General features: G+C 57.4%; 1 protein-coding gene across 2 annotated transcripts in view; it reads left to right on the top strand.

Annotated features, from left to right (window-relative positions):
- The window catches only part of RARA (retinoic acid receptor alpha), a 92512-nt gene that overhangs the window by 30477 nt on the left and 34601 nt on the right, over positions 1-27434 (top strand). The window lies entirely within an intron of this gene.

Genomic DNA, 27434 nt, shown 5'->3' with positions numbered 1-27434 from the left:
TGCACTCCACCTCGCCTCATCCGGGTGCTGCGGGGGGAACGCGCACCTATTTATAACCTTCCCTGCTCACTGGGCGGCTTCCTCCTCCGTCCCCTGAGCCACTCAGGGTTCCCGCCTGTCCCAGTGCAATGCATGCTCTTGCTAGGCACTGGGCCGCTGCAGTGGGCAGTGTCATTGGGCTAGGAGTGGGGCTGGCATCCCTGAAATGGGCTGGGCCCCATCCGGAATTCTCATACCAGGCCCCCAGCTTTTTCTTCCTGCAGTGAGCACCCTGCCTGGGTGTTGTGTTTTGCCACCTGCCAGCCAGGCTAAGCTGTGGGCTGCTGCCTGCTGGAGCACGCTTCAGTGTCAGACATTAGGACTCTGGGAGGCTGCAGGTGGATGGGGAGCACGATAACTGGCTTGGACCAGGGTTGGGGGTGCATCTGGGCTGCCATCCTAGTCTGTCCTGCTTCTCCAAGCCCTGCAGTGCCACGCTGCAAAGCCCCTCTGCCAGGCAGGCACTGTGCTACCCTGCCATCACTACTGACCCCGGTAAGGCAGTCTGCTGCGGATGGGGGAGCCATACCCAGGGTTCATGGGAAGGATGGGAGGGGCAGGGGGGCGGTGGGTGTCACGGTAGGGTGAGCTCTGTGGTTGTGTTCAGAGCAGTAGGCAGGCATCACCTCTGCGGTCGTGATGTGACCTGCTGTATCTCCAAAGCGTAGGGAGGCCCTTGGCACCTCTGTGCTTCCCTGCCAGCTATCGTCACTGGTGTGTTCAAAGCAAAACAAGGAATTGAGGAGGGTCTGAACATCTCTGCTGTACCACAGAAGCCCAGCCCCGGGTAGGATTTCTAGCAGGAGTTGTTGCTGCCTTTATGGAGGGCTGCATGCCACTGCTGGCACCAGGGACTCACAGTGAGGAAAGGGTCATGGCTGTGAATAGCTTGCAGGTGAAGTGCCTTGAGAGGATGGAGGCTTAGACAGGGGCAGGAACTTGTCCAAGGCCCTGGGAGTGCAGTATTGGAGTAGAGACCTTGGGCCCTGCCCACAACCCTATTGGGAGTTGTGGGGATGTGCTGTGGATGCTTCTGCTTGTGGTCCCCTCATCCCAGTCACTGCACAGAGACCCCACTGCTCTGAAGGCAGCTCCTGCCTGTGGAGCTGAAACCCCTGGCTCCTGCAACCATGGGGGCATCTCCAGCTCCCTATCTCTTGAACCTGCCCCCCTGCAGTGCAGCGTGAGACTGGGGAGCCCTGTCTGAGGTGTCAGGAGGGACTGGGGAATAGGTTTGGCAGTGGAGCTGTTCAAACAGGCCTCAGTGCCTGCTCTACCCCTGGCTCAAGGGGCAGTGCTGGGGAGAGCTGGTCTTTGCCCTGGGGAAATCGCTGTATTCATTAAGTGCAGGGTGCAGGCTTCCCAGTGCAGGTCTGGGGCAGGGGCTGGGTGGGCTCCTCAGAGCTGCTATCTTCAGTGGGGTCCTGCCATTTACAGTTGGGATCCTTTCCTTTGGACCCTGCCATGGATCCACCCAGTGCTATTAGCCCCTGTGCCGGCTGTGTGTTGGGCACTGGCTGAGCAGCTGGCAGCCCTGTGGGCAGGCGCAGGGGTGGGAGGGAGTTGAGGGCAGCTTGACATTTGGAGTGCCATGCATCTGTGGCACTGCGTGTTCCTTCCCTTGGGCTCTGAGCAGGAGCAGCCCCCCCCCCTGCTTCCCCAGCGTCAGAGCGGGAGCATCACTTGCCTGGAGAGGGCTTTATAAATAGCCTCAATAACAGGAAACAAAGGTTTCAAAGGATAAACAAACCTCTTGTGGCACAGGGAGGCCTGGGTGGGGGCGGGAGCTGCTGGCCTTCAAACAAGAGGCACCTGGGCCCCCATCCAGCCCTGGCAAACGTTTTCCTGTCCTGCTTGGGCAGGGGGCATTGGAGAGCAATGTTTAGGGATGGGGGGACCCAGGACTTCTCAGTTCTCTTTTGGAAGGGGGGTGGGATGTAGTGGTTAGAGTAGGGGGGAGCAGTGTGGAAGCCAGGGTTCCTGCGTTCTCTCCTAACTCCACCACCTTGGGCAAGGCCTGCCCCCTCTGTGCCTCAGTTTCCCCACTGTGAAATGGGGATGGTGGTCACCCCCCTTAGCTCTTTGTCTGCAAAGGGCCTTGGGTCTGCCCAGCCAGGCTTGGGGGGCTAAGTCCCCAGACGCATACTTGCCCTCCAGCAGATGTTTCACCGGTCAGGGCTGGGGGGTGGTACCTGATGGGATGGAGATGGGCTCCATCCTTACCAGGGCTGGGTCTATTAGCCTCATTGGGTCTCTCTTCCCCTTGGCTGGGGACCTTTTATCCTTCTGGTTCAGAGGCTGGGGATTGGGAAAGACTGTTCCTGGCTTGGGGTGGAGCAGGGCAGGTGCCCTGTCCCAGGAGGACAAGGCCCAGGGTGCTCTGCCTATCTCTGCCATGCTGCCTTCTCCCCAAGCACTTCCCCAGCTGGCTGGCCTTGGTCCTGCCCATGCAAAGCTGCTCAGCCAGAGGTTGCCTGGTTAACTCCTTCCTGCCCATGCCAGCCTGTCACACAGAGCCCTGGCCCAACAATCAGGGCCTTTCAGTCCCTGGAGACCGGACCTCTTGTCAGCCAGTCACATGTACAGGGAGGAGACCCCCTTCTGTGCCACCCCTCTGGGGGTCTCCAGTGCTGAAGAGGTCTCCCTGTTGGAGCAGCTCCCTTCAGGCCTGGTGCGCTGGCAGGTGGGGCAATCTGGCAACGGGGTGGGCTTTCTCCAGTTCCCTCATTACCTAGGTGCCCAGAGCCATGCTGTCTGGAGGGGCTCCATGTCCAGCTACCGAGCTCTTGTAGGGGCAGCTTAGAGCAGTGCCCCCTGCTGGTATTGCTGTTGCAGCCCTGCTCCTCTAGTGAGGAGAATGAGCGAGGCCTTTCCCCCTGCTGTGCCTTGCAGCTCTCAGCCACACTGGGATCATGACCCAGGCATCCAGGTCTTCCCCTGCCTCCGTCTGCGCAGAGCAGCAGCCTGTGTGGGCCGGGCTGCCGGGCAGGCAGGCTGGGCCCATCCCTCCCGCCGTGTTGACTCCACACTGGGGCAAAGTTCAGGCGTGAAGGGGCTGCCGTGACTTGTTCCTGCTGCCTGAGCCGACAGCCACTGCTTTGGGGCCTGGGCTTGGTGCCAGCTCACCCGAGGGCTGGCACGGCGCCCGGCCGGCACATCGCGGGAGGGCACAGATGCCGTCTTCCACCCCCGAGGTGGCTGTGCAGTATTGTCTCTCTCGGCAAGTGGGGACTGGCTGTCCCTTGGCACTGGAGGAGCCTGACCTTGCACTCTGCTGTGGGGTGGGACTGGAGCAGCACTGGCATGGGGAGCCCAGGTGTCTGGGGAGAGCAGTGGCTAGACTACTGCCTGCTAACTGGAGCAGCTTTCACCTGGGGCTGGCCCCTCAGGGTGTGTCCCCACTAGCAGCAGCTGGCGGGGAAAGGCTTGTCATTCAGTTGAGCTCCAGGCAGCCTCGGATGCCGATGGCCTCCGCACGCACTCCTCGGGCACAGGAGTGGGTAGGGTGCTGCTTGGGCCTGCCAGTCCCCCCCTCTCGCCGCCACCTGGCCAACAATGGAGCCTTTGTGGGTCTAGGGAAGCCGGTTTGCAGACGCATTGCTGCTGCCCTGGGGCTCCAAACCACCCCCACCCCTGTGACATGCACACGTGCTGCCTCGCACGCGGACCCCGGTAGAGCTTGGCAAGCATGGTGCTGCTGGCTGATTCTGTAGCAGCAGGTTCACGGTGCCTGGCACTTCCCAATGTCTGTGTGAGTGGGGCTTGGGCACCCTTCTCAGGTGGTTAGTGGCCCCCTTCCTCCCCAGCTGAGCTGCACGGGGAAGTTTCCAGCCTTCACTGAGCTCCTGTTGCACAGGCTGTAGTGGGCAGCAACTCCTCAGAAGCACACAAGGCACTAGGTTTCCTTAGGAGTCAGCCGGGGCCCTGGCTTGCTTGTGAGGGGTGGAGGTGGGGATTCCCCAGGACACCCTGGAGCTCGCAGCCAAATAGTGAGCAGGAAACCATCTGCAAGAAGAGACGGACCCGGTGGGTCAGTGCAAAGCTGGCAATAGATTTGGGTGTGTGGGGCCTGTCTTCCCTGCCTGCTGGGGCTGGGCACAGATCCCACTCTCTAGCTCCACCTGGTATGCAGAGCAGCTTCTGTTAGGGACTGGGACTGGGGTCACTGGGGCCGGGGGCAAGCCTGCCAAAGTGAGGTACAGCCCTGCTCAGGGCTGGCTGCCCTTGCCAGGCCCAGCTGGAATTCACTGTGGTCTGCAGCATGTGGCTTTGCATGGCGGTGGCTGCTTGGGTGTGTTTATGGCACTGGGGGGGAGCTAATTGGAGTGCCTCGTCCTGATTTGATAATTACAGTGTTTATGCCCTGTGCCCGTTAATGGCCCAGCTGGCTCTGTTTATGGGGAAAGCTTGCTTTAATTACTATTGGACCCAGTCCGTGCAACCTAGGTGTGTGTGAGCCCTGTCTGGCTGGGGTGGTGGGGGCAGGCAGCTGGGGGCCCTTCCATACAGGGAGGCCCCAGAGATGTCTATTGAAATGGGGGGTGGGGATGAGAGGCAGCAGCTCTCCTACAGGGGGTGGGTCCTGGTGGATCGGGCGCCAGCTGCCTGGTACCTGGGGAGTCCCGGCAAGGTGTGGAGGGGTCTGGGGAGGCTGGTGCAGTCGAGATGTCCATCTGGTTTTGATGTTATGGCCCCTCCCCTGTGTGGGGTACAGGGGCGCCTGCGCGGCCCTGTCTCACTTTTCACTCCCATTAATCACTACGTGTGGCACCAGGAGGGGGCGGGGGCAGGGGGCTCCCAGCCTCCCCTCCGCCCCATTTTATCCTTCCCTGTGTGAAGTTCCATCCTTGGGGGTGGATGTGCCAGGCCCCAGCGAAGGAGGCTTTGAAGTGAGTGGAGCAGGTCATGGGGGTCGCTGCTGGGAGCGCAGTGCACCCTCCCCCTTTCACACCCCCGCAGTGGATTGGAAACATGTGCCGGGCAGTGCTGCTGAGACGGGGTCCCCTCCCACCTCGTTCAGTAATGCCATAGCATGGCCCCCCTCTCTGGGCCGGGATCCAGCAGGCTTCTCCTTTCCTTCATGGCAGAGCTCTGCCAGTGCCTCTCACTTCTGACCTGCCATCCCAGCCCTGGGCTCCATCCCCCTTCCTCAGCTGGTGCCACTTACAGCATGCAAACCTCCCTCGTCTCCACCCCTCTGACACGGTGCTCTTCTTGTCTGGTCCTCCCAAATGTGCCCTCGGGCTGTGCTCTGGCTCCACGTGCTTCTCTGAGGTGAAAAGGCGCCAAGGCTCTTCCCCTCCCGCCCGCCCGTTTTAATTTAAAAATAAAATAAAATGAAGGAACCCACCCTCAGCCCTTAATTATCCCTTTAAATCAATGTGCAGGATAAATATTGCCTGGGGAGCATGGGGCTGGGGGAAGACAAAGCGATTCGGCAAGGGGGAGCAGGCACGAGGAGGCGCTGGAGGAGAGAACTCCAACGAATAAAAAATGCAATAAGGGCCCTGGCGCCCTGGGGCCAGAGTCGTTATTAATGGTCTCTTTGTTCAGCCTACAATACCCTCACGGCCGCTTCTGGCCCCCGAGCTGCAGATCAGTAGAAAGTGATAAATATAATCATCTTGTCTGCTTCTGATTAAATTTATTCCTGACAGGGTCGTTTATCACAAGGACCTGGATAATCACAAACACGCCGCGAAGGGCTTGGGCTGCAAAGGGGGGGGAGCAGCTGGAAGCAGTGCACGCGCGTGTGTGCATGTATCTGTATGTGTATTTGCGTGTGCGTGTATGTCTGGGTGAATACAAGAATTGTGGCCTCTCCAGACCCATCCATGTGTATCCAGCTGTGGTGCCCTGGGCTTGCATTGATCCCCACACAGCTGAGTCAGAGCAAGTGCTGGCCACTGTGACCATAGTCCCCATGCTCCCACGTGTCACTGCACACAGGAGGGTCTGGGTTGCTCTTGCTCCCTCATGTCAGCTGAGGTCAGGTCAGGCCATGCTGCTCATCGCGTCCACGTGTGCGCTGGGTGGCAGGTGCAGCAGTGGACAGGACTCCTGGACTCTATCTCTAGCTCCTGCACAGTGGTGCCACGTGGCCTCAAGCTATTTGCTTCCCCTTTCGGTGCCTCAGTTTCCTCAGCAGTTAAATGGGGCTCATGCTGGTTTCCAGTTTCTTAAAGAACTTTGTATTGGCAGAGAGGAGAGACCTGGGAGTGGAGGAAAGCCTGAGGTGGTCAGAAGTACAGCCAGCACGTTTGTGTGTGCGTGTATGCATGACACATGCTTCCCACCCAACGGCCAGTGCCCAGGTAGTGTTTGGAAGTGGCTCTGCAACACCTGAGCTTGTGGGGGATGTGGGAGCCTAGAGAAGGAGGTAGTTCCACCAGGTGTGTCCTGCCTTGTCTTTAGTTACTCAGTGCCCACCAGGTTTCTCATGGGGGATCTGGCAGGTGCAGTTAACCTGTGTTCCTAGGATGGCAGGTTCGCCCTCTATCAGCATCGACTTTGTCTAGCTCCTTCATGGGCCCTGACACCCTGGTGATAGACAAGTAACAGGGCTGTTGGGCTTTGGCCTGGTGGTTCAGTGGCAGGGAGGAAAAGGAACTGTTCAGAGATACTGATGGGTGGAGCTGCTTGTTCGGGTCTGGAAGTCCGAGTCTCTGGGCAGAGTGTGGAGCGGGGTTTCAGGGTCTGGTGCAGGGTACTCGGGCTTTCCTCCTGGTAAGCTGGTCCTTCCAACAGCTCCTCCTTGGATCGGGCTCTTCTGGGGAAGAGAGCCTGGGCTCAGGCCCACCCTGTGGGCCAGTGTGGTCCTCGGGCACTCTTTCCTATCCTTTCCCCAGCGTGTTAGCCATGCTCTGCTTCACACCCAACTCCTGCCTCTCAAGGCTGGGGCAGCCAGAGTTGCTGGGGGAGCCCCAGTCCCCATGCCTCACTCCCCGTGGTGGGGAGTTGGGCATGGGAACGGGGCAGCTGGTCCAAGACACAAACCTGTCCCTGCCCCCACCCCCCTCCTCCCCCAGCAATCACTTCTAGTGGAAACTTGGGTTTCCTTTCAGGCCTCATCTTACGGCTTGGGTAGCCGTGGTTACTGAGCTGGGCGCCAGGGGGACCGAGCTCTTTGAACCTACCTGCTCAGCCCCATCACCCAAGCAGGCCATGCCACGCCACTCAGCCCGTGCGACATGTAAGGGGGGGAGACCTGAATATTTAACGCCGCCGCTTTGAACAGGATACCTCCGGGCAAGGCTTGGGTGTCGCCAAGAGCCACCGCACAGGCCTGTAACTGAGCTGGAGCCCCCCTCAGTAGGGAGGGCACGGGGGGTCAGCGCTTGATAGGCGCAGCAGGCGCTTGTTGCTGCGGGGGAGAGACGGGCCGCACCGTCCTCTCCCAGCTGCGTGCTCGCCAGCTTCGGCAGCTCTTGTCATTAAGATCTTCAATTATTGATAGGAGCAGGGGAGCCTCATGTGAGCCACCCCACACTGCATACGGCAGTCTTTTAATAATACAGCACTCAAGTGGGCTGGGGAAGGGCCCCTGGGGGTGCAAGGCTCCCAGTCTCGGGAATGGGGGAGGTCCCGCTCTGTGCATCTGTGGTGGGCAGCCGCCTTGCTGCCTAGAGAGAATGTGCCCACAGGGCTGCGTTTTCCAAGGAGCTGCCAGGGCCTGAGCATGTTCTAGGGGCCCAGCTCGGGTGCTTTAGAAATCCCTAGCTGGGCACCTGGCAGATGCTGGGGCAGCCCCAAGCTCCTTGTATATTGGGAAGCTGGTTCCCAGATGCCCTGACTGGACCTGCCTGCCCAGGCTCGTGCCTGTCATTGTTCTCTCTAGCCATGAGGGCCTGGTCAGCTTTTGTTTGTCTAGTGGGAAATTTCCCTCCCCTGCACCAAGATCTCATGACTCCTGGAGCTTGGGGCTTGAAGCAGACCACCGGGTCTGGGGGGTGAGGCTTCCCATGCTGGCAGGAGCTCTGACTCTGGGTGATCCAGCTCCTGAGAACGCAGTCTAGCCACGTCTGAGGTGAAGGGACTATATGTATGAAGTCCTGAACTTGCTCCCTGTCTATCCTGTGTCCAATGCCACCCTACCCCACCTCCAGCCATAGGTGTGACTTGGACAAGGCCCTTAGTGGTGAGAGGGTCCAGGCTGACCCACACCAGGGGGTAATTCCCTTTTATGGGTCATACTTCTCTAAGGAACAAGTTTTACCCCTGCCTTGAGAGCATGATCCCTCCCTTTGCCTCCTGGGTCTCTGCTTCACAGCAGGTGAGGGTTTGGGTCTGAGCCAGCCCTTGCCGTAGGATCCTCGCTTCCGCTTGTTGGAAGAACCTGGCTTTGCTGGGCCTGGAGTCTGGCTAAACTGGCAGGGGGTCAGTGTTGACTGCCAGCTGCCTGCACTGGGAAATGACTCTGCTGAGTTGCCAGGGCTGTTTGCATTGGGCCTGTGCAAGGAGAGTCCAGGGTTTGACCTTTTCCTGAGAATTAGAGCAGTCTTAAGGCTGCCTTGACTCATGCTGTGCTCCTCTGTGGCCTGGGGCAGCTGAGAAGTCCCTGGTGTGGGGTGGGGAAGGGGGGCAGGCTGTGATTGTGGCATATGTCTGGTTTCAGGAAGCCCCTTACACATCTGCAGGGGGGGAAGTCTTACAGGTGTCCTGATCGCTTTTCCCCTTCTTGGGGGGCAGTGCTGAGAGGCAGGCCTGCAGATAGAGCTGTGTGTGGAACAGGGCTAACTCCTGGCTGACCGGTCCTGGCAGGGTCTGTTGGGCATATGGGGGCAGGCTTAGGCCAAGGGGCTCTTACCCAGCCCTGTCAGTGGCTGTGTGTGAAGCTGCCCAGCTCTGCAGGGGCCTGGGACTTCAGAGACCTCTCCCCTATTTACAGCTCTGCCCCTGAACTGTTGTGTTACCTTGGGCATGTTAGTGCTTGGCTCCGTCTCACACTTTCCCCAGCTGACAGCCTGGCTGCTCTCTTGTGGCTCTCTGTTCCTGCAGGTGCATGGAGTAAGGGGGGTGCCTAGTACTGTGTGGCCCAAAGACTTTGCATTAGGGTAGTGCCAGCAATGGTGACCTCTCTGCTGGGCCTTTCCTCTTGACTTGGTGGGGAAAGGGAGCTGTGGCTCCCTGGAAGCCAGTGGGTGGAGGATGTTCAGTCTCAGCCCCTGCTCCTTGGTGATTCTCTGTTTTCCCCAGGACAGGGACTGATGCCAGCATGGCGAGACAGACAGTGCTCGCAGCATCCTGCCCAGCTCCACGCTCTGCCTTTAGAAATGTGTGCTGGGCTTCCCACACAGCACATTCCCAGGAGGATCCCTGTTTTGGTAGGACCTACAGTATTTTGTAGCCTGAGCCCAAGCAGCCAACCACACCCCTCCCCTCCTCTGCAGGATCCAGACAGCAGTGGGAGGTGGGTTCTGGCACGGGTCTCTGCCCACTCCCCTTCCCCCATGCAGAAGGAAAGGAAATGATGCTCCTGGGTTATTGTCCAAGCTGGGAAGAGAACCCAGGTGTCTTGCCCTCCCCTGTTTCTGATTATGCAGGGCTGATGCCAAAGCAATTCTAATAGCAGCCCTCCTGGCTGTGGCAGGCAGGGGGACAGCTGTCCTAGACTTTGCGCACAAGTGAGACAGTGCTGGGAGTCCCACTTCAGGGGAGAGCCAAGGAACCCCCTGTCTTCCCCTTCCAGGGGCTGTAGCTGGGCAGAGATAAGCCCCAACCTCCCCCCATATCCTGTGCTGCTCGTCAAGTGAGGGATCCCAACTGCCCCCAGGGCCCCACCGGCTTACAGCCCGGCTGCTTCAGATGTGCTGCAGCTGTTGTGGCTGTCTAGTCCTCTGGGGTCTCTCTTTGGCTGCTGGAGCTGGCTGCCTCTTCCCTGCCCTCAGTGGCTCTGCTGGCCAAGACCCCCTCAAACCATGTGCCTGGGCCCCTTGCAGCCCTGGGGTGCTGAGAGCTGGGGCCAGCTGCTGCAGGAGGGGGCCACCCCCCACCCCGCCGAGCAGACAAATCCAATAGTTGGGGGGAGGTGGGGAGCAGAGTTGGTCAGCAGCCATGAGGGGCTGGGGCCAGACCCCTGCCCCCTTCCCAGCCCACCTCTGCCTTCTCCAGCTCAAGTTTGTGGCTGGTGTGGCCCCACTCCATTCAATGGGCTCTACTGGTGACACTTGGCAGTAATGGAAACCAGAGCCTAGTGTGATGGGAGCTATGGCTGAGAGCAGGGCTCCAACTTACCAGGCCTTGCATGGGCCTGAGCCCCACAGACTGGACTGTGGTCCCTTTGTGCTGGGTGTAGCCTGCCCTGCTCCTACCTTGCCACAGTCCACATGGTGCCCCTCTGGGGTGGGGTGGGGTGGGGTGGCTCTGGCCTGCCACGAAGCTGCTGTATTAACATCAAGCTGAAGTGAGGGGGCAGGGAAGAGGAGTGGGAGAGGATAGCTGAGCTTCAGTGCTCCTGTGGATTTTTGCAGTGGGGCTGGCTAGTACCATCTGTGGCCTTGCTAGGGACCATTGCTCCTCATCTCTGTACTGAGCCAGGGGAGGGGAATGGACATTTCTGGCAAGGGAGATGAGGCTTGAGGAACATCATGTAAGGGAAATGGAGTGGGGCAGGGGTTTCCTTGGTAAGCAGCTCTGTCCCCATCCCTCAGGGTGCAATTTGGGTTTGGACTCAGCAGGGGGTGCTCTTCTGCCCTTGATTCCAGCCAGGGCTGCTTGCAAAGTGCAGGAGATGCCTAGAGATTTGGGGTGTTCCTTCCCCCCCCCCCCACCTACCCCAGGTACCATCTTCAGTGGCCCCTTGGTTGGGCCTCCTCCAGGTGGTGCCCAAGTCCACTCAGCCTGGGAACCTCCTGCCCAGGCCTCTCCCAGGCTGGGGCGTTGGCAGGTTCCGCACGAGGTAGTTTGTGTGATTTCGTAAGCGCCAGCCAGAAAAGGGGAAGCAAGCCTGACGGCGGATGGCATCGTAGGGTGCAATGGGAGTACACACACTCTACTACCCCTTTGGCCCAGTGCGGGGCACCTCCTCCCTGGGGCAGCTGATCCTTGGGTTCTGTGCCCAGCACCCCAGTGCCAGTCTCAGGGAGCAAATTCTTTCTCTCTTCCCCCCTCCCCCCTTCCCAGCCCAGTTGCTGCAAGAGCTTGTTGTGTTGTGGCTTTCTCAGGGAAGGGGTGGGGATGGGTGTGTTACTGACAGCATGGCGGATACCTCTGCTTAGGCATTGGGCAAGCGTGGGGTAATGACAGCTATCCGGATGTGCCTGGGGGGTTGATACTCTAGACTCCCCCATGGCTTCCTGGGGCACTCCCAACTCCTGCTCCTCCTGTGCTGGGGAGGGCAGGGGAAAGGCAGCTGGGACAGCAGGGGGACTGAGGCACGGGATGGGGACATGACTTTTCTCAATTCGCAGAGTGGCAGAACTGAGAATAGACCCCAGGTGTCCTGACCCTCAGCCCCTCCTCTCTGCAACTCTAGGTGCTTTTTTTTTTAAGGTTCTGGAGGTCTCCCAGAACTGGGCTCTTGCCTGTGGGGAAGATGTGCAGGGTCCAGGGATGAAACTAGCTGGATTGGGGGAAGGGAGGAGCTTCCCCACCTCTGCCAAATTAATAGGGTCAGGACTGAGGGGCACTGGGACTGAGCTGGCAGGGGGCTTTGGGATACCTGCAGAGCCAGGGAGAGAGTGCCCTGCCTGTATGGAGCTGGGTTCCAGCTTCCCCTTTTATTGGGGGTGAGTCCCTTCTGGTTCTGGATGGGGCAGAAAAGTCCTGGCGGGTCCCCCCCTAGTTGCTCACACACTGGAGGGGAGGGTTGTGTCAGCCAGTCTCCGTGAACCCGGGAGCCAGGCACTCTTGGCCCTTCCACCTGCTTTCCCATGGCACCCTCCCAGCACTACTCTTTTTGGCCCTTTTTTGGCTCCTGCAGCTATTCCCCATTGCCAGCGGCCTTGGGGCAGGGGGAGGGCACCAGGGTTATTTTTATCACTGTGCTTTGGTGCTGATGTGCTGTCTGCCAAGCCTGACCCCAGCATGGCAGCTGGCCCCAGAGCTGAGGCCGAGCCCTGCTGAGGGCAGAGATGGGTTAGGAACAGGGGCACGGTTAATGTAACGCAATCCTATGGGTGAGCCGTCAACAAAACATCCCTGCCGCCCAGCCCTGCCCCTTCTCTGCAGGCTTCCTGCTGCCCTGAGCAGAGAACCCACTGCCCCCTGCCCATCTCCCTCAGGCCCACTGTGTCAGGCCTGACGGTGGTCCTGCGTGCTGGAGTGTGGATCATAGCTCTGCTGAAGAGGCTAATGCATGCTCTGTGCCCATCCCTCTTTGCCCATGTCAGGCCTGGTGCCCAGTGTTGTGCCCTCTGGGTTTGGAAAATCCATGCAGTCAGCTCTTCCCAGGCTAGGGCCTTCTCAGAAAAATACTGCAGTCAGTTGGGGGGGGCAGCAGAGCTTTTTGGGGGTGGGGAAGCCCATGGCTGGGGTGGGAGGGGGCGGCAGATTAAAAGTGAGGGTTACCAGCTGAGCTGAGGTATGGGACAGCTGTGGGGAAGGATAACCTGCATACGTGCCTGTGTGAGTGCATACGTGCGTGTGCTCATGAGCGTGTGCAAGCTTGGGCTGGTATGCGAATGCGCTAAGCCACTGCTATTGCCTGTTCACAGAACCAGGCTGGGGGATGGTTCTAGCATGTTCTCCAAGGGACTCAAGTGTAGCTGTGCTGCTGATTTCCCACCACCCCTGTGCTGTGCAAGGCTGAGGGGTGCAGAGCCCTGGATCCCCACATCATGGGATCCTGTCCCTCCTGATGGGAGTGTGCCAGGCTGCCCTGGTGCTGCTGGGGGTTGCCCCTTGCCTCCTACTTGTATGTTGTCTGTGTCTGTGTGTGGCCTGGCAGGGGGTGGAAATCGGGGCACTGAGTCTGGCATCCCCCTTCAGGCAGGGCTGGGAGGGGCACAGGGTCCCAGCATGGGGCATGCGGATGGCTTGGTTCTCCCTAATACAAGCCGACAGGTGGATGGCGATGCTCCCTGACCTTTGTTGGGCGTGGGGCGCCTTCTCCAGGAGCTGCAGGCTCCAGTGCTCCCCTGTCCTGGCTGTGGGTGCAGCAGTGGGGCACTCAGGAGGAAGCAGGGATCCAGGGCCTGATAGCAGGTGGGGGGGCACCAGCCCCACATCACCCCTCCCAGCTGCGCTCCTGTGTGAGCCCCCTGCTGTCAGCTCAGAATTGAGTTAATTCAGCCTCTGCGATCTGCCCTTCCAGGTCAGCAACACTGCTCTTTATCCTCCCGCCCTGTAATTGATGTGATTGGAACTGTCATCTGCGCACAGTGGAGTTATTAGCCGATCCCCCGGGCCCAGCTGCATGGGAATGTCAGCTGGGGGTGCTTGTTTCTCCCTCTCTGCCCCTCCTTAAGTCTGTTTTGCTCCCCGCTCCTCATCCCCTGTGGTAGAATCTCCTGCTTATTTGTGGGTCCCCTGACAGCATGTGACCTTGTAAGCACTTGGATACTGAGTTGTGAAGTTGCTGTGGTCCTGGAGTTGCAGGCTCCACACACCCACTGCTCTTACCCTCCTTGTTTCCCCTCCCCTCCCCTCCCAAGCTAATTTCCTCCACAGGGGCTTCTTTGCTCTGTGATGTCTCCATTTGCTCCTCTGAGCTGTCCTGGGATGCAGGCATCCTTGGAGGCTCCTTATCGTGGTTCAGTTGCCAGCTCTGCGAGTTTCCCCAGCAAAGCCATGAGCATCTGAGTTGGTTACAGCCCATCCTTCCCCTGTGGGTTGCAGGCACAGCCGGGTAGCAGAAGGGTTGGTGGCAGAGACTACAGCCCCCAGCATGCACTGGGGTCTCAGCACTCAGCTGGGATGGAGCATTGCCTGCTGGGACCAATAGTGCATCTGTTTAGTGCAGTGGCTGCTACAAGTCCCCAGGCTTAGAAAGGGGTGACCTGCTCGGGGTTCACTGGAGTCCGATGACATGCCCCATGTCCAGTCATATCCACCTCCAGGAAAGGCATGGGCTAGGGTACAGCAGGCCTGGGTGCCCCATGCCCTGCTGTTGAGCATGTCTGTTTCCCCAGGCAGCACTTGCCAGGTCTGGATGCTGTGCGGTGGCTTTGCTGTGCGTGGGCATGCCCAGGCTGGATTAGAGCAGAAAGCTCTCCAGCCTTGAGGCTAGGGTCTGGGAGCGGCTGGAGGCTTCTGTGATGGGAGCCAGTACCCTACATTATACAGCAGGTGTTGCTGCTCCTGAAGGTGCAGCCCATCATGGCCATGGAGTTCTGCAGGCCCTGACCCCAACACGCTGCGCTGCTCAGGAGAGTGCCCTCCAGCCGTGTCTGGAGGGGAGAGAGATGGAGTGTGGCAGTCTAGCCCAAGCGATTAATGAGCCCTGAGGCCATGAATGGAGCAGCCCTTTGTCCAGAACAGTTCTTCAGGAAGCCTTAATTTGCACAGGCCTGGCACTGTGCCCAGTCTGCTGCCAGCCTGGATGTGGGAGGCTGGCGTGCCTCTGGGAACATGGTTCTGTGGGCTCACGTGGCTCTGACTTGCTTGCTGTGACTATGTAGAAGAGGGAAGTTCTCCCTACATGCACCCCTGTGGAGGCACCTGGCATCTACTGGTGCCCAGGGTCAGACGTATCCATCCTGGAAATCACCAGATCTTGGCTTACCTACTAAGCTGCTCCTGCCTTCCAACACATTCCCACCAGCGCTGGGTATGGGCTGGGCAACCTCAGTGCTAAGGGGCTGCTTCACACTAGCCAGAGCATGTGGCAGCCCTGGGGGGTTTGGCAGGCTGTTGAGGGGGGCATTTCAGAATGTCCCTGGTCCTGCCTCAGTCCCAGCACTGGCCACCTCCAATGCCCACCCACACAGCGTGCATGACCGGGTCAGAAGCATTACCTGTGTCTCATGGCTCACAGAAAGGCTGGGCAGTGAGCACATCTGCCTGGTGGGCTGTACAGCATAGCTGGCCCAGCACCAGCCTCGTGATCATATGCTGGGGCAGGAGGAAGGGTTTGCAGGGGAAGGCAGCTGCCAGCCCATAACTGTCCCCTCGAGCAGAGGAGGAGGTCTATGGCAGAGTTGGGTGGCAAACCTTGGTGCCCTGCTCTTACCTGTAGACCACCCTCCTTCCAATAATGGTAGACAGAACCCAGGTGTCCAGGCTGCCAGCACTGCCCTGTCCCTAGTCTGGGAATACCCTTCAGCAGGCCTTGCCACCAGACCTGGGAAAGAGCCAGGACTGGGAGTGGAGGGTTGAGAAAGCAATGAAGTCCAGAAGCCACCGCTAATGTGATGAACAGAGACAGATCAGAAGGGGGCAGCTCAGACCTGCGCCTTGTGGCTGATAGTGGGCAGCTGAGAGGCCCTGGCAGAGCCGTGAGCAGGAGATATGAGTAAATGGGGCCTGACCTTCTGGCTTCCCCTGGGTAAAAGATTTGTGCCTCTGCCCTGTCAGCCACATCCCATGGCACTGTGGTTCTGGACCTTTTTTTCCAGTTCTCTCAACAGCTGGGGAGGGCACCGGGCCCGCTCCTGAGTGTGGTGCAGTGGGCGGTTGGGGGAGCGAACAGCAGCTCCTCCTTATCCGCCCAATGCTGGCAGCAGAAAGTAGGTCAACGCCTGTGGTCAGAGCTGGAAGGGTAGCAGGAGAGAGACTGCCCAACCCAGTGACCTGGAATACCCCCCTCCCTGTCAGTTGAGCACCCCATTCTTTTTCCCACTGATGTGGGCAAGTGGGTGGCTGTGCCCTGCTTTGCTGGCTGGCTAGCATGCCGTGCCGTGCTGTACTGAGTTGAGCTGAGCTGAGCTGCCTTTCCACTCTCTGCCCCTCCCTGCCCCCCTGCCTTGTGACAGCCGAAGGGGCTAAGTCAAGCGTGGCCAATAAAAAATTCATACTCTCTCCTCGACAAGGCTTCCCGACTTGCTCCCGCTGCCTGCTATTCCCAGCCCAGTGCACGGAGTTTCCATTATTCAGGCCTCGCCATGCAGAGCCATGGCCCCGTGGAGGACGGGGATGGGGATGGGTGTTGGGGGGAGCACGATTGCTCCTAACGAAGGCTGGAGGTTTTCTGAAAGCCCCACCCCCCGTGCAGTGGGGATCAGAGAGGATGACTCTGGATGGGAACCTATCACTTGGGATACAGGGTCAGATACCAGCCCAGGGAGGTTTGCTTTCAACTGCATTAAGGGCCCTGATCCTGTGTGACCAGGTCTGAGACTGGACTTGCAGTTTCATAAGGAGGTGAGGCAGCTAGGTGAACATCTTCCCTGCCAGTTGGGGAGTGCAAGAAGGTACTTCCAATCTCTCCAGGCTCCCCAAGCCTGTGCCTACTTCCTCATCCAGCTGCTCATTAGGGGATAAATTAGCAAATGGGCTTAAGGCTGCAGGGGTGGCCCTGTCACAGGTGACACTGAAGGGCTCTGAGCACCAGACCTGCCACCGGAGAATGTGACTTCCTTTTGCTTTTGCCTACACACCTTCCACCCTCACATCCCTTTAGTTGTTGGCGGAGGGGGGGGTGGCTGCTGCTTCTGGGGACCAGGGGTGTGAATTGGAGCATGCAAGGGAAGGGAATCAGTTGCTTCAGCTGTATGTGTGAAGAGCTGGGGCAGGTGGTGCCAAGACTGGAGGTGGCAGCTGAGGTGGGAGGTGTTAATGGCCTGTGCTGGCGTTGTTCCTCATGGGCACAGTCCGTCATTGCCTTCTGGATGTTGGTGAACGCTGGCTGCACTGAGCTGGCTTGGCCCCATGTTAGAGCTTGCTGCTCCAGCACCTTTTGCCCTATGAACAAAGTCTTCCAGCCACTGGAGGAGCTGGGTTTTAGCCATCTTGCTCATACAGGTGGAGAAACTGAGGCAGGGGCCTGTCAGGGCCTGGCTGTCCTCAAGCCAGCAAAGGCAGGAGTGGAACCCAGGAGTTCTGACCCCTAAGGCAGCCCAACACTTCAGATCCTTCTCCCCCCATCGAGCTGGGAACAAAATCCAGGAGTCCTAGCTCCCAAGGTACCTCCTCCTAACACTAGCCATTAGATCAGGGCTGTCCAACTGATGGCCTGCAGGCCCTGTGCTGCCACTGTTTCCCCCCCATTCCTTTAGTTGTAGCAATAGCAGCTAGAGACTTGGCTCCCTCTCCCTCTGACTTCTGCTTCCCTGCCCTGCCCCAAGAATGGGGCAGAGCGGTGTGCCACAGTGCTGGGGAAGTCCATGCCAAGAGGCACCAATGCATTGTGATGCAGCAGAAAAGCCTGTACCCCACTGAAGGTGGAGCTGGGACATCTGCAGCCATACGCTTGCATGCACGGTGCATTGGGGAGGGAAGCATCCATATGTCCAGTGCAGCAGGAGAGGAGGGAGTGCCTGCATGCTTGGTGCAGCAGAGGGTGTCAGGAGGGGCCCATGGCCATGCTGGTGTGGCCCCCATGGCCCTCCTTGGTGCGGTCCATGGGGCATGTGGCCCTTGGCTGCTACGAAGTTGGACAGCCCTGCAGTAGTTGCTTCTCATAGCAAAATGGCCACATCCATCTTTTCTCAGAGAGTGAATTCAGGTGGTTGGTCCCCCTGGTGATCTCGCAAGCTCTGTGGACCCAGACCCTCTTTAGTGCCATGGTTACGGTGCCCCCTGAATGCAGCAAGTGGGCAGGGGGAGTGGTGGGGCAGGATGGGGCTGGTGGGCCCCTTGGTAGGATCCAGTCTGTTTGCTTTGGATCCTAGGGCCTGGCTGCCTTCTTTCCTCTCATCCCACCTGTGTCATTGAAGCCACTGGGGTCCAGTTTCAGTCTGGACTGTGGATGCACCCCCCCCCCCCCACTTCCCTCCCTGCCAACCACGCTGAGTAATTAATGAAGTTTTAAAAATTAATGAGTAAAATTGGCTCCCTTGGGGCCTGCCATAGGATCTGGGCAGGGTGGGCTGCTGAGCACAGCACTGGCTTTGTACAGGCCCTTACGCTGGTATGAGAGTATGGGCATCTGGGTTCTGCACTTGGCTATGCCCCTGACTTGCCATGTGACTTTGGGCAAGGTTCCTCCCTAGTTTATGCTTTAATTTCTCCTTCAGCTGGCAAGTTCTTTGGGGGGAGGGATGATTACCCTGGGTCTGTACAGCTCCTGAGCCCCAACCTCAGTTTGGGGACTTCAGAGTCCACCAGGAGGCACAGAACATGGTTGGATTGAAATGTAGTGCCAGGAGCCTGTTCACTGTGGAATGGGAAGCCCCATGTGCTTGTAGAGTGAGGACGCCCTTGTGATGGTAGCCCATGTGTATGGCATTTGGGTCCCAGCCCTAGTGTGCTCAGAGCAACTGCTGGCACTGGATCCTGAGCTGGGAGCTTGTGACTGAACTGGGGACACTGGGAAGCAGGTGCTGCCAGTAAGTGAAGGCTGGAGGAGCCCCATGGGGCAGGTCCCCTGCAGCCCTTAGCAGTCTGGCTTGTGTGCCTTCCTTTGGCAAGGATTTCAGTGCCTGGGCCTGGCTTGCCCTGGGGGGGGGGGGCGCAACTCACTGAGCAGAGCCCAAGGGCCTCAGCCTTTGTGCGTGGCCAGCCCGCAGCCACCCATGTGCTGTGTCTGTCAGCTTGGGCTAGTGCTGCCCTTGGGTGTCCTCATCTGTGTGTGGAGACAGCTTGGGGGTGGCAGGCTTGTGGCTCTTCCCCTGCTCCAGTGCCTTATGGTGCAGGGCAGGCTGGGCCTGGCACCAGGGGAAGGCACCATGGAAAGCCACCAAACCTTGCTCTGTTACTGAGTGACAGGGGTCCCCAGAGGCAAGGGGTAAAGTCTTTTGTCCATGCGTGACTGGGAAACTGGGTGGGAGGGAGAAGACTGGGCATCTGAGGCCTCACCTAGCAGTGGGCACAGCCCTATCATGTACCCCTTTCTCAACCAATTCAGAGCTGAAGGGGGGTGTAGGACCCAGTGCCCCCTCCCCCAGCTAGATGACTCATGGAGAGAGGAGCCAGATGGAGCCAAAGGGACCACAGATGCATGGGGGTGACATGTTGCCTATTGCTATCACATTGTTTCCTCTGCTTATGCATTGTACATCTTTCTTACCCTGTGCCCAGCCCACCGCCCCAGACCAGGGGCCCCAGCCCTTGCCAGCTTGTTGGCAAGCAGCAGCACCCCCCTTCTCTTTCTGTCAGCTTGTAGAAACATGCTGCTATGGGAGCAGAGCCTCTCGTGGCTGTGGACAGTGTTGGAAGGTCTCACAAGGTTCACCAAGCCCCCCGAGATAGTGACTCTCTTCTGCTTGTGCAGCACCTAGCGCACAGAGGCATGGGTCTGGGGGAAGGGGGCTGGGGCTGCCATAATCACCTGATTAACAGGGATCCTGGAATGAGTGGGAACCAGGCTACTGAGCGGCAGGTTTTTCCCCTCCGGGCTCTGCTCCAAACGCCTCCCCTTTTGCCCTCCTTTTCTCTCCTCCAAATCTCCTTTGACGGGGAGTTAAAGATTAATTATGGCCCCGTCTCTGCCCCGGCCGCACTGTGGAGCGGATGGGAAAGCCCATTAGGGAGAGAGGGTTCTCTATCATCCTGTCATGGGCCTGGTTTGGGGAGAGCCCAGGACTGCGGCCTGGAATTTGCCTCTCTAAAAAGCCTGCCGACCTGGATAAATGAGCCCCTTTTGAAGTGAGCAGGCGGGAGGGAGGAGAGGAAGCTGGGGGCGGGGGGAACAAAGCCAAAGGGTTTGATCAGGCAGAGCCCCTTAAAACAAAATAATAAAAGGGAGAGAAAGCGGAGGGAGGTGAATAGTGCATGACAATAGTCCCAACATGCATAACAGAGGGAAGGGTCCAGCATTCAGCTGATAGGTTCCCTTGGGGTTAAATATTACTTAGGCCAGGGGTGTATTGAGAAGGGGGGTGTGTGTGTGTGTGTGTGTGTGTGTTGGGGTGGGAGGGGAGGGGTTGCTCCTTCCTGCACTGCAGCAGTGGTGGGGTTTTCCCTCTGGTGTCCCAAGGACTTTCTTTGGTGTTGGGGTAGGTTTTTGCAAACCTCTGCTGTTTCCTCCAACGCCCAGGCCTGCACAGGGATTCCCCTGGATGGATCTGGATGTAACGCCACTGGAGTGTTTCTGTAGCATTACTTGGGTGGCAGGAAGCCTCACTTCTGAGTGGCTGCAGCAGCTAGAGTCCATCTCAGGAGCTGCCTTTGCAGAGGCAGTTCAGAGATCCCTACTCCTGTTTTCCCACAAGCTGTGCATGGGTGGGCAGAAGGAGGGGTCTCCTCCCATGCTGAGCCAAGAGGCAGGGGGTGAGGCAGGCATGGTGCTGCACCTACACAGGCCAAGCCCTTAGCGGGTTCTGTGAACGTCAAGCTGCTTTGCTTGCCTGCCCCAGCCCCGCTAGAGGCTTTGGCCTGGCACATTTCAGGGTACGTGACTGAACGTACCTGCAGCTGGGGAGAAGAGGCCTGTGTGGCCATTGGGCTCATTCCTTTGGGATCCGAGCACACCTCCCAGCTTGAAATCACTGCTTATTTTGAAGCAGTTTTCAGCTGCACGGGGCTGAAAAGGGGCAACTAGAACCCCAAGCCTGGGGCACATGGTCACTCGCCTTTTAAAAGTAAAGGTGCTGAGCTGGTTTCAATGACGAGTTCAGCCTTCCTCGCACAAAGGTGGGACCAGGGGAGGCCGAGGGATTTGTTACCATCAAAGAGCCCTGCTCCTGTTTGGGATCCTGGATCCTTTCCCACAGGCCGTGCCAGGCAGGCTTCAGCCTCTTTGGAGAACCTGCTCCCATGTCCTCGGGAGCCATTCACAACAAAGGAATTCGGGCAACAAAGGAAAGTGGGCCACATTGTGCACAGTGGCCTGCGGACCAAGGCCCTAGCCCCAGAGTGGGCAGGGGAGCTGAGTGTGAAACATGCCAGAGGGAGAGTGATATGAGCTTATCTGGCTGCTTCCAGGCTGATGCCAGAGGTCTCCAGCCAGTGGGCACACACTAGAGTGTGTAGAGGTCTCTTGGGTCCCTTGGTGTCTCAGTGCTCATCACAAACATGTTAATTATTATAATTTCTTATTTGCATGTCTCCATCTTGGCCATTTCCTGGTGCTACAAAGAGGCCCTCGCCCCTTTGAATCACAGCAGTGAATCACCAGGCTTTTGGGCACCTCTTTCCACAGTCCTGGGGAATGGGACCGTTGCAAATTGGTGTTGATCCAGTAGGGAAGGGCAGTTTTTTATGCAAATGATGCTACCTTGTTTTGCCAGCCAGTCGGGCAGCCAGTCACACATGCTGTGAGGAGAGAGGGGACAAGTTGCAGCATTTTCAAAAGTGGCCCCTTAAAGGGGCTCCCTCCATGTCTTTGCTTTGTGGGGGGCAGCTCTGGAGACATAGTAGAGTGGCCCAAGTGTGGAAAGAGCCAGGGCCATGGGCTTTGCCTGGGGTCGGGGTAGCTGGGAGCACCTGGAGAGTGAGTGCACATATGATCCCCTTTGGATGTGTTGGCTCTGCTGAGAAGTTTGCTCAGCTGCTGTAAATACCAGGAGACAGAACTGGAGCTGACTCTTGGTCTGGCTGGTCATTTTTGGCCGATGCACAGACAAGGACGTCTGCACTGGCGCAAATCCGGCGTTTGTGCAACTGCTGTGCAGGGAGCCAGGAGGGAGGCTGGTTTATCTACAGCCATTTCTCTGGCGCGGAAAGGATCTGGGCCTTTCCCTGGTGCCCCAGGCTGTCCCACCAGCCAGACCCGCCCCAGCTTTCCTGGGGCTGCTTCCTCCAGATAGCTCCCCTCACTGTCCCTTTCTCCAGTTGCTTTCTTGCTCCCCCGCCATCCAGCTCATCCTTATTTTGCAGCAATGACCTTGCATGACTAAAAGCCCAGCGAGAATCCGAGAAATGCTCCCTTGCAGCATTTCACACGTCCAGGGTCAGGCTCCTGACTCTGTGCCGACTTCCATGTTAACAGGAAGCAGCAAGCGGTTTTATTTTGGGAAGACCATGTCGGGTGGGTGCCAGAAGGCTGGGAGCTGGAGGGGCGAGTGTGTACTCTGTATGTATGTGTGTGGTGGGTGAGCTGGACAGGAGAGTGTGTATGTGTGTATGGAAGAGAGCTGGAGGGGTGAGTGGTGTGTGTGTGTGTGTGTGTGTGTGAGAGAGAGAGAGACAGACAGCTGGAGGGGTGTGTATGTGTGTGCATGCACACGCAAGTGCATAGGGGGTTAGGTTCCCCTGCACTAAAGTGTTGGCTGGAAGGGGCTGAATTCCTCAGCCGATTTGGGTGGATTCCATGCTGATTAGGCCGCAGCATGACCACCAGGGGATTTGAAGCAGGTGTTGGGGAGCAGCTGGACTGGGGACGGGCTTAGTGCAGAGAGGCGGAGCAGGTTCTGCCTCATCTGCCTGCTGCGTCCGGGGCATTGGGTTCATCCTGGAGGCCTCAGCAGGTGAGCCCCATGCCCTGTGGTGAACTCTTTTCCCCCTCACTCTCAGCCAGAGGATGGCAGCTTTGGTCAGGAGCTGGGATGGCTCAGTGCCGTGTGACTGAGAAATCACCCTGGCACTTAACTGAGCCATGTGGCCTGGCCGAGCCTGCCCAGTGGGCTGCGGTTATGGTGGGCAGAGCAGCCTGTGGGTTGTTCCTTGAACCGGCACTGCTCAGCTTGCTGCCACAAACCATGTTTGTCCTCATGAAGTGTCCCTGGCTCCCAAAATCCTTGCCCTGGACCCAGCTTGGCATTCAGATCTCCAACTGAGCCAGCAGTCCTGAGCTCAGCCCCCATCCATGCCTCCCTTGCTTAGGGCCCATGGCTTTGAGCAGCTGTTCGCTGCAGCAGGGTGCCCCTTTTGAAAGTGTCTGACTATCTTCCCCAGGGAGGAAGGAAGCCCCTTCCCGAGTCCTAGCCTGGGCCCTTGCAGCACCAGTTCCTTTTTTGTTGCAAGTCAGTTCTCCAGCCAAGATTTTTGAGGGAGTCACTCTTCAGATTGTAATGATGTTTCCAGGATACCAGAAATGGTTCGGGATGTGGTGGGGAGGCGAAGGACCTTGCAAGCACGGGTGTGCCTGAGCTGCCGCCTGAGTCCAGCCTCCTCAGTGCCGGGAAGTCAGGCTGTCACTCCCGGCAGCGTTAGTTCCCAATTTTAACAGCTGACAGTGCGGAGGCTGGAGCAATGCCTCTTCCTGCTCAGGGAGTTTTGCTGTGTGCTGGTCTCTGCATTGGGAAAGGATTATGTGCATGTGTGTGTCAGGAAGCTAGGGATGGGGCTGCTTGATTGGAGTAGAGCTGGGCTGGCTGGGCACCCTCAGGTGCCCAGTTCATTATGGCTTTGGCATTAAGATTTGCAACTCCCCCTAATGCGCATGCACATACAAACATGCACACACACATATTTGCACACTTACATGTGCACACAAACACAGAAACATGTGCACACTCAAATATGTGCATGTGTACATACGTGTGCACACATATAAGCATGCACACACATACACACACAGCTCCTTCTCGAGCAGTGTGAGGAGGGAAATCCAGAGCTGTACAGCCAAAACACTGGCAGACAGTGGCTTAAAATACATTAGCAAGGAAGGGGGATTTTTCAAGGGCCTTTGTGAGGGGTGTGCATGTGCACGCATTTGTGTGGTTGGTGTGTGCATCATTTCTCCCTAAGGTAAAACATTCTTAACACAGGACTTTTCCCCCCCCTTCCCTTTTTTTTGAAGCCGGCATTCTTTCCAGCCTAGTAAATGAGTCAAAGCAGACATTTGTCATGTTCGCTCCAGGAAGTTGGAGGAGCGCTGGGCTTTTGTTCAGAAACCTGCTGGCTAAGCAAAGCCTTTGACTTTCTATTATTATTTAAACAGGCACTGCTGATCTCTCTCACACATGCACACGCACACGCACATGCACATGCACGCACGCCTCCAGGTTTTTGGGGGCAGGTTTATAAATAAAAGCTGATCGTGCCAACTGTTCACTATTGCTTGGCTGGGGGTAGTGGTGGGGAGGGGAGTGTGTGTGCCTGCCTGTTTGAGAGGGGAGGTGTAGGTATGTAAAGAGGCCTCAGCCCTGGCAAAGGGAGATAAGGGGAAAGGATCAGAGAGGGAAAAGGGACCTGGTTTCTTTCACTCAGCTAAGCTGAGTCCCTAAATGAGGCCTGTCAACACTGCCCTGGTGCTAAAAGCCCTGGACCAGCTGCCCCTGCCAAATGCTCCCTGCTCAACTCATCAGGTTGCATCGTTAGCTCAAAACTAACCAGACAGCTTTGGGGAGGCAGTGGGGACCACAGTGCGGTCACGACATGGTGTGTGTGGTGGGTAGGGTGGATAGGGATGAGTGGCAGGCACTGGAGCTGACCTTATGACTTTTGGGTTTTGGGAGAGAGCAGTGCTTTACACCCCCCTGTCTGAAGCTGCCTCCCCCAGCACTTTGCTTGGTAGCTGCTAGAGGAAGGCACATTGTTCCACTAAAGTGGGGTGCCAGCTTAAGGAGAACAAAGGGAGAGGGAATCGGCTCCACTCCAGCCCATTCCAAAACTGTATGCCTGCCATAAAGCCCTCTTGGGGCTGATAGATCACAGCTGCCCCCCCCACTCCAGGGAAAGAGATTTGGAGGGAGAAGTGTTGCTGCAGTGTGTTTTATTGCACCCCATGTCAGTGTGATCACAAGCTTGTAGGCCTTGAAGGGAGGAGAGGAAGGAGGTTGTAAAAGTGCTTTCACACAGCTTGCAGGTCCAACAGCACCCAGAGACCTTGACAGAAGCCCCAGGGTTTCCAACCAGATGTGTGAGACACTGGCATCCTCTGCAGTAAAATGTCATGTCCCCTGGAGTGGAGAGACAGAGGGAGTGAGATGCGTGCCGTAGCCCAGCTGTCATTCTACATTGTGACTCATGGGCCCAATTCTGGTAGTGTCAGGGCTCAGCGGAGTGGGTACAGGGCTCAGCCTTTTAATTTTACCTCTGCTGCTGCTTTATAATGGCCTGCTAGTTGGTTTGGGCCCTATAGAGCATGTGGTAGTCATCCTGTGGACTCCTCCAGCAGGGATGGAGCTATTGCAGTGTGCTCTGGAGTGATGGCTTCTCCCTTGGGCTGGGGGTGTTTGGGCTGTCAGGTGAGGAGGGGATTGCACTGCTTGGGAGTCCCTCAGGTGGGATTCCAGGCCTGGACCCCGGTAAAGGCCCAGCTGGCCCAAGGAGAAAGTGTTCACAGTCCAGGGTGTTGCAGAGAAGGGGGAATTCCAGTGGCTGCATTTGATTCCCTTCCTGGAAGGTCCCAAGGCATCACAGCAAGAATCACGTCATTTTGCACATAGCCTTGCTTCTCCACCTGCCCCCAGCTCAAATTATACCAAGTGTTTTGCCCCCAGTATCTTGAGACCTAGGGAGTCTGGCCCTGCTGGTCTTTGCCATATGGAAGCAACTGGGAATCACTCCAGGGTGGGGGGCAGTGCTTTTGGGTGTCAGCCTTCCTCAGGTGGGGACTCCTCCCAGGAGAGGCACCTTTGTGCAACACCAGATCAGGACTCTCAGGGAACTGGGTCCTGCTCCCACCTCTTTGACTGATTTTAGGCAAGTTTTCCCCTCCTCCCCTTTGTATGTCTCTGTTGGCAGCTCCCTAGGGCAGGGCCTGCGCTACACTGTGTCTGTGACAGCCTGCATTGCCTAGGAGTAGGAGGAGGAAGGAGTTGCCATTCCTCAACCTTGTCGCTTGGATTTTAAAGGCTTCCCTGGAAAAATCCCTGATCTGCTGCTCAGAGCTGGTATCACCTACTGCAGGGGGAACACAGTGTGGTCCTTGGGGGGATTCAGATATATGGGGCAGGGAGCCAGTTACAAACCGGTGGCTGGGACCCTTTGCTGAGCTTATCTGCAATGCCAATGCTGCCAGCTTGAAGCACTTGACATTTAAAAACCATCTCTGCAGGGCAAGGAGCCTGCCATACCACCCAGCACTTCCAGGGATCATTCGCAATCATGCCTTGCACCAGGGGAGATCACCAGCGTTCCAGGGGCACAGCTAATTCCTGCTGGAGGGAGCAGGACTCAGATGCACACCGCCCGGTGTGACTTGCAGTCATTAGTATGGTGTAGGCAGCAACAGTGCATGGGAGGGCTGGAGGGCTACAGCACAGTCAGCAGTCAGGCAGGGATGTAACAAAGCAGCTGAGTGCCCAAGGCAGTGGGACACATGGGGGCAACGGTGACTTCTGGCTGCTGCTGTGCTGCCAGCGGGATTGTGTGGCTCTGGTGGCAGCTGATATTTTTCCGTCCCCCTTCCCCACAAGTTCTGGCTGCCCCCTGTGCTCTAGATAGCGTGGGCTTTTCCTAATGACACATTGCCAGGTCCACTCCATGCAGCTGTAATAACTTCAGTGGAACTTCAATGAAGCGCACCCCAGGGAAACAGGAGATTTAAACATTCAAGCTCCCCTCCCACCCTGCCCCTGTTTCTAATGTCTGTAAGCTCTTTTGGGCAGAGCTCCTCTCCTAGTTCTGTTTGGACACTAAACAGCCTCATCATTGGGGCTCTGTCTAAGGCACTACTGTCATAGTAGTTACACAGGAGAGGAGGTTTCCAAGGTCCGTGCAGTGTACCAGCATATGCAGCCCTGATCCTGTCTAGAAGTGACATCTGCTCTTGTACAGCCCGGTGAGAGATGAGGGGTAGGGGAAAGTTCTTACGTTGCTACTTGAAGCATATTCTCTGTGTATAATTATTTGTGGGCTGCCCAGGGAAACGAGTGCCCAGTAAGATAGCAGATGAAGTTACAGCATGCTCGCCCTGAATCCAGACTAAGGGCTCATCTACCATGGGGAACTTCTAGAAAACTTCATAGGAATTTTCCTAGGAGGTGAATTTAAAGTGGATCGGTAAAGCTGCATCCCCCACCCCCCATTATGGATGCTGTCATTCTGGATTAAAAATGGCCTTGATGTAATTTAGATTTGATTCTGCACTAACCTAGAGAGAATGCAGCCTACCTTAATTCTGACCCAGCCTTGACAGTAGTTGGAACTAACCGGCTTGAAAAGCTAGACAAGTTGTAAGAGGGCCTTTGTATGGTGCCCTGGAAGCGAAGCGAAGTTCCTTGGAGTCAGTTTGAGCATCTGTTTGGAGTATCATGCTCAGGGGTAGCTAGAGTATTGCAAATTCAGCCTGAGTTTACACCCCCTACAGACACTTATGTGTCTGGTTGCCCAGATGCCCTGGCAGGAAGGCTGCATGCTATTTGTGCAGGCATCTCCCTTATCCTGCAGAAAGGGATGGTACTTCTTGGAAAGTGCTCTTATCATCAGCCTGCATCATTGAAGCCTCTGGTCTGCCAAGGTGTGTGTTCCACGTGGGTTGGAGCTCAGCACTCAGGGGAAGCTGCTTCAGTGCAGGAAACTCAGACTGTGTGTGAGGGATTGTGGCCTATGCGTGCGGATGTATGTGGCAACCAAGACATGTACATGCA

This window comes from Alligator mississippiensis, chromosome 4 (assembly GCF_030867095.1).
Source record: "Alligator mississippiensis isolate rAllMis1 chromosome 4, rAllMis1, whole genome shotgun sequence".
Lineage (NCBI taxonomy): Eukaryota > Metazoa > Chordata > Crocodylia > Alligatoridae > Alligator > Alligator mississippiensis.
This window is presented reverse-complemented; position numbering and strand designations above follow the sequence as displayed.